At 31.6% G+C, this 5,972-nt stretch overlaps 1 long non-coding RNA gene across 1 annotated transcript; it reads left to right on the plus strand.

Annotated features, from left to right (window-relative positions):
• The first annotated feature begins 720 nt into the window (after nucleotides 1-720).
• Nucleotides 721-4,771, plus strand: LOC109617866 (uncharacterized). The gene is made up of 3 exons (XR_010713239.1): nucleotides 721-1,963; nucleotides 2,593-2,678; nucleotides 3,549-4,771. It is a non-coding gene; the product is annotated as an uncharacterized lncRNA (long non-coding RNA).
• The last annotated feature ends 1,201 nt before the right edge of the window (nucleotides 4,772-5,972 follow it).

The raw sequence follows: 5,972 nt of genomic DNA on the forward strand, positions 1-5,972 counted from the left end.
GGTAACAAGATGGTGCACATGGAGGGCCAAATTTCGATAAAACATTCACACCTTGATTTTCATCCACCTTACCATATATATGAGTTCTACTTTTTGAAATTTAATGCAGAATATATATTAATTATTTTTATGAATTATTATGCAGAAAAATATTGAATTATTGTCTTTTTTTAAAGGAGCAAAGACGCTTTCAACCACAAAGAGTACTACCAGTACCCCCACCTCCGCCACCACCACCACCCCAGAGGGTCCAGGATAGGGGTCCACCACCACCACCGCCCCAGAGGGTCAGAAGATTGATCTCACTCCCGCCACCACCACCACAGAGGGTCCCGGTAGAGACCCCACCCCCGTTACTACCACAGAGGGTTCGAGCATTGCCCCCACCTCCACCACCCCAGGGAGGTCCAGCCCACAGGAGGAGGCCACGACACCAGTAGAGGAGGGGGTGAGGTCTACAGGTAGAATAGGCAATTCTACCTACCCCTCCTCTACTGGTTCTACGACACCTGATGTTTCGCCTAGTTCTACCTATGTTATATTAGGTAATTTGCAATCAAATACTTATCATATGAATTTAAATTACCTTTACTTTTTATTTTTACTTGTGTTGTTTCTTCCAATAAGCATTTATAGATTTATCATTTATTCCAAAAAAAAGCAGTTTGATACTGGACAAAAAGCCATAAATATGGCTGGTGTTTATAAAGAAACCTGTATTTTAACATCAATTCTCTGTAAACACCAAAAATACGTGGCCACGCACTATCATAGAATTGAATTTTATCTCTCTGACTTGAAAGAGTGTTCCATATGAAGACTCTCTGTGGGTATATTTTTGACAGTTCATACTCAGTTTCCATAGCAACGACATTGAAACATTTTGCTTCTGGCCAAAATGACATATAGAGTACCATTATATAAATAACTCGTATGCTCCCCAAATGCATGAAGGTTTGATCATGACATTGGTTTAATTTTATAAGCAAGTAATCGATGCACTTGTACACATAAATTGATTTAAGTGAAATGTACAGATAACAATACCATCGGTTTTTGTTTCATAGATTTAGCTTATAAAATAGTGAAAAACAGGCACACTAAATAATATCAATTTAATTTTAAGCAGGCAATTGAAAGCGGGAATAAACATTTTTGTAATAAGATAAGACCTCGGTCTAATAAATACAATCAAAATTGGCTTGGGTATATTCACTGGCTTTAACTTACAACTATTTGAAGTTACCGCTTTTCCACAAAATCCAACTTAAAGTTACTTCCCTTTGTTGACTCTTCTGTATTGAAGTACAAAAAAGACGTCACAACAACATGGCAAAAGCAGACGTTGGGAGAACATAGATCAAATGCGGTGGAGAAAGCATGTGATTTAAGTTTAATGTATTTAGAGATAGTCTCTAATGAATTGGTGAATATGAATTGAACCATGCTCTATTGGGATTTAGCTTAATTACCGATCTGTGCTGTATTCAAACCTTTTGTTAACACGTGACTGTCTTGTACAAAATGATCAAGTGAAAAGGACAGCGTTTTCCTCTACATACGTTTCGGTTATCTGACATACGAATCCAGCACTCAACCAAGGAAGCTAATGAGCTACCAACCTGCAACACTTACATAGGAATGCAAAACAATTAAACACCCCCACCCCGGACTGATGGTGTTGAAAGAATCGCAGTGTGTACTCTTCTAGAGTGTCAACCCATGACGAGCATAGTTCTGAGGTACCCACAGCGATTACAAAAATCCATCATTGCCATGCATTTTATATGTGAAAGTCAGATCTGGTGCCAATGATGTGGTTTGATTAAATTAACCCCAAATCTCTGGAATATACATGTATATGTTTAAAAACCTCATGAACAAGCGAAGAAATAGGATCATAAAAAGGCAGTCTATGGAGATAAGATGCAGTTCATGGCAGTCCTTATTCCAATTGGTCAAGGTATGTATATTCACATCCAAATCAAATAACTTTCAACTAATTTTTTAGTCTGTTCAAGCTTCCATCGCTTGTTGATTTTCTCAATGAATACACCTCAGGTCCAAATGTTATTGTACAGAGTAAATTTTAAAAATCAGGCATCAGATTCCCCTGGCAAACAAAAATATCCCTCCCCCGAACACCCTCTCCAATTATTAACAGTATCACCCAGGTTCTTCATGTTATTCACAATATGAAATTTCAGTTGTTATTATTTTTTTTAATTGATAATTTTAGGTTGTCTGTATACTGATACTTAAATTAAAAGAAAATACAAATACCTCTCCCCCCCCCTCCCCCAAAAAAATGTTTTTCACCTTTTTGATTTGTATTCTTCTTTCGCATCATGTTATATTTCATACCTAAGTTGTTTTTGGGTTGTTTTTTTTTTTTGCTGATTTGAGCCATCTTAATTAAACAAACAGTGATGGAAATACAATTTGGAACAGTCTACTTAATTTAGATTATAAATATACATGTAAAGTTAACAGCATTAAAGTAAATGTAAAGGTAAAGGTAATTTGGGAATTTGTTTAAAATGATTCATTTTGTTATAAATTTGCTGTGAATATATTAAAATACAATTGTAGGATTATGTGTATGCTGCAGAAACAAATGAATTTGGCTCTTATCATCACAACAGAGTCTGTCAAAAGGGAGACATAGAACAGAAAATGTGAGTTGATGATATTAAACAAAATTAATCAAAAAGTGATGTCACATGTAGATAATCAAATCAGCTGATAGTATATTATCTATCATGCAGGGATCAACAGTTACACTTGTCCAGTTGCTGTGTCCAGCTGATCTTTTTATTTGGACAAGTCAATCTACACAAACACTTGTCTGGTTTACAATTCATTTTTCTCGACCAATTATGATATGATGATAGACCTCATAAAATGTCATGAAAAATTAATTTATTTTTTTTTCACTTTAATGGAACAGATCAAACTATTATTTTAGATATTAATACTGGCCCAGTACTGAGATACACTGTATTTGATAACACCAACAATAAGGATAATTTTTAATGAAATATTTTGTGACAGTAAATAATGTTGAGACCAACCATACTCTTATCAATTTCTATCATTTATTTCATATGCCATTCATAATTTTTCCATACTTTTCAATGACAAATTACAGTTTATAAAAGCATTTACACAAGTAAGCAACTTGCCCGAAGAACAGGTTAATATTTTAGTTGATGGTGAGCCCTGTTATGCTATATCTAATTCAGTTGCGGCTATTAATTAGTGCATGCAGCTAAAGACTAAATTCCAAGTGAAAATAACATTAATCAATATTACTTTAAAAAATGAGATAATAATTAAAAGCCAATTCCTCTTTTTTTCACTTTTGAAATTGTGTACATGTAAACATAAACACATCAGGATTTTGCTTCTTATTTGAAAGAGAAAAAAAATCAGTCACATTTGAACTTGTCTGTTGTGGTATTTTATGCGAAATACATACATGTTCCTGTAAATGATTTTATTAAATGATCCATACATGTAATATTTTACTTTTTTCAACATTGCAGAGTGTTGAGGAAAATGATGAGAACAGTCCAGTGAATACCCAGACCAACAAGACAGTCAGACATACAATGCTAGATGAACAAATAATAAACAAACTGAACTCGCTAAAATATTGAGCAATTCAACATTAATTTATTGTCACTTTGTTGTGTATTTTTGTTTTATTTTCATGATTTGGAATATATTTTGAATATTAATTTGAAGACTTATTTATTAGTTTTTAAGTAAGTGTTGATTTTTATTTCTGGAGTTGCATTGAAAAGATATATAATTTTCCCCTTGTGCTGATATTTGGAGTTATCTGCCCTTTATCATACAAAAAAATCAATTTAAGCCTTCTTAAAGTGGTTAAAATAATAAATATTGTTATCTATTCAAGCAGTTAACCTAATTCATTGATGGAAAATATCTAAAAACAGAATTTCATGCTATTATTATTTGTTAAGACTCAATTAATAGACTTTCTTGCTTGGAGTTATCTGCCCTTTGCAAAAAATATATAGAAACAATTCTTATGAAGCCAAATTAAATTATCCTGATACATTGAATTTTAAATATTTTAAAATATTTAATAAGTTTTTCATTTATTTAGGCAGAAAAATTATTTTAAAGGAGTTTTATGATCAACTTATTGTTTAAAGAATATTTCATAAAAATTTTTAGGGGGTTGGGAAGGTGTCAAATTAAGAAATTTTGGAAGTAAAATAAACAAAAACGAAAAAGATACCCGCTCTAGTTTTTATAAATAATATTTTATATACATATGATGTTTTAAAATATACAATTGATTTATTTTTTCTTTGCCTGCAATTTTTGGGAGACTTTCAAAAATACAGGGTGAAAATTGAAATATCAAAATTTAGAAATTTTGGCCATCTTTGAGCCACCAGCTTTAAAATAAACAAGGACATCAAGATTGTTTTTCTCTTGCATCATGTACATCTATATTTGTACTATGTATATTATGTGTGAAATATCTTGAAAGTTTTTAAATAAGCCCATTCTGTGACTTTGAGTTTACCTTATTTTCCAACTCAAAAACTGTGTATTTGGGCCCTAAATGAATGAAATTGGTTACCATGGCAACCAAGGTCATGGGCATCATTTTGATGGTGGATAATGTCATACCTTATGAGTATCAATCACCTGAGAAAGTTTCATGTAAATCTGAGATCATGCGTGCCATGACCCTATAGTAAAACTTTGGTTTTTACAGAGAATTGATCTTAAACTCTTATGAATCAAACAATATTGACATGGATGAATATTTTTCTGATTCATCTTTTAGTAATGATTATGCATCTATTGCATCAGTATCAGAAAATGAATTATATTTGGAACCAATTACCAAGTCGATAATAACCAAACTTTAATTTTTTCAGTCACGTCCATTACCTGCATCACCTTCCTCATCATCAAAACCATCTACATCACCATAAGAAGAAAAAAGCACACAACATTAAGAAGACTGTCATCACCATTACCTACTCCATCACCACTTCCAATTTCCCCTATCTACACCCCACCTTCACCCCCTTGAAGTATTGACATGTCAACGCCATTACATACACCCTCATTGTTTTCAACCAATATTTCAAGTTCAGAGATATCATTGTTTGATGTTTCAACGGTTCCTGCAGCAGCTTCTTCTAAGCCTTATTATGAAGAACACTGTGAAATGTCAACATTTGGTAATATAAATAGAAGGGTAACTAGATCAATGACACAAAAGAAAAAAGATTAATAAATCATTTTTATAACTCAGTTTTTTTGGAAAGGGGGGTGGTTTTAGGAAATTTTTTAACAGACTCAATTTTTTTTATTATGGAAATTTTGGGGTAATTTTTTATCTAACAGTAAAGATAAGCTACTGCAGGAACTGTCGAAACATCAAAATACAGAATGTTAACATTTATTCTATGAAGTTTTTAAAGAGATTTGATAGTTTTACTACATTATTTGAATTATTTTGTTAACTTAACAATAAGTATACATTGAATTATATTTTGTAAGCTTTACAATAAGTATATATGTATGGCTGAGTTTAACAATAAGTATACATTTGAATTATTTTGTAAACTTAACAATGAGTATATTTGTATGGTTGTGTTATGTAATTACACGCCACTTTTTGTTTTACTAAAGTTTAAAAAATGTATATAGTTATACATGGTGATGTATTTTTTTCAAACAAAATAAATGACGTGACTAATTTGTAAAAACTAGGCGAAACATCAGGTGTCATTATGTTAAATTGATTTTTTTTAATGTTTTTTATAATTTTGTTTACAAATTTTACATGTGCATATTGATGTGCAAAATTGTTTTTTAATAATTACTTTAAAAATATAATATTTTACTACAGTATGTGCCATTTCTTAATTCTAGTCTTATTTCTAGTGTTTACATGTATAAAATAGAACACT

Source organism: Magallana gigas, chromosome 1 (assembly GCF_963853765.1).
Source record: "Magallana gigas chromosome 1, xbMagGiga1.1, whole genome shotgun sequence".
NCBI classification, from domain to species: Eukaryota; Metazoa; Mollusca; class Bivalvia; order Ostreida; family Ostreidae; genus Magallana; species Magallana gigas.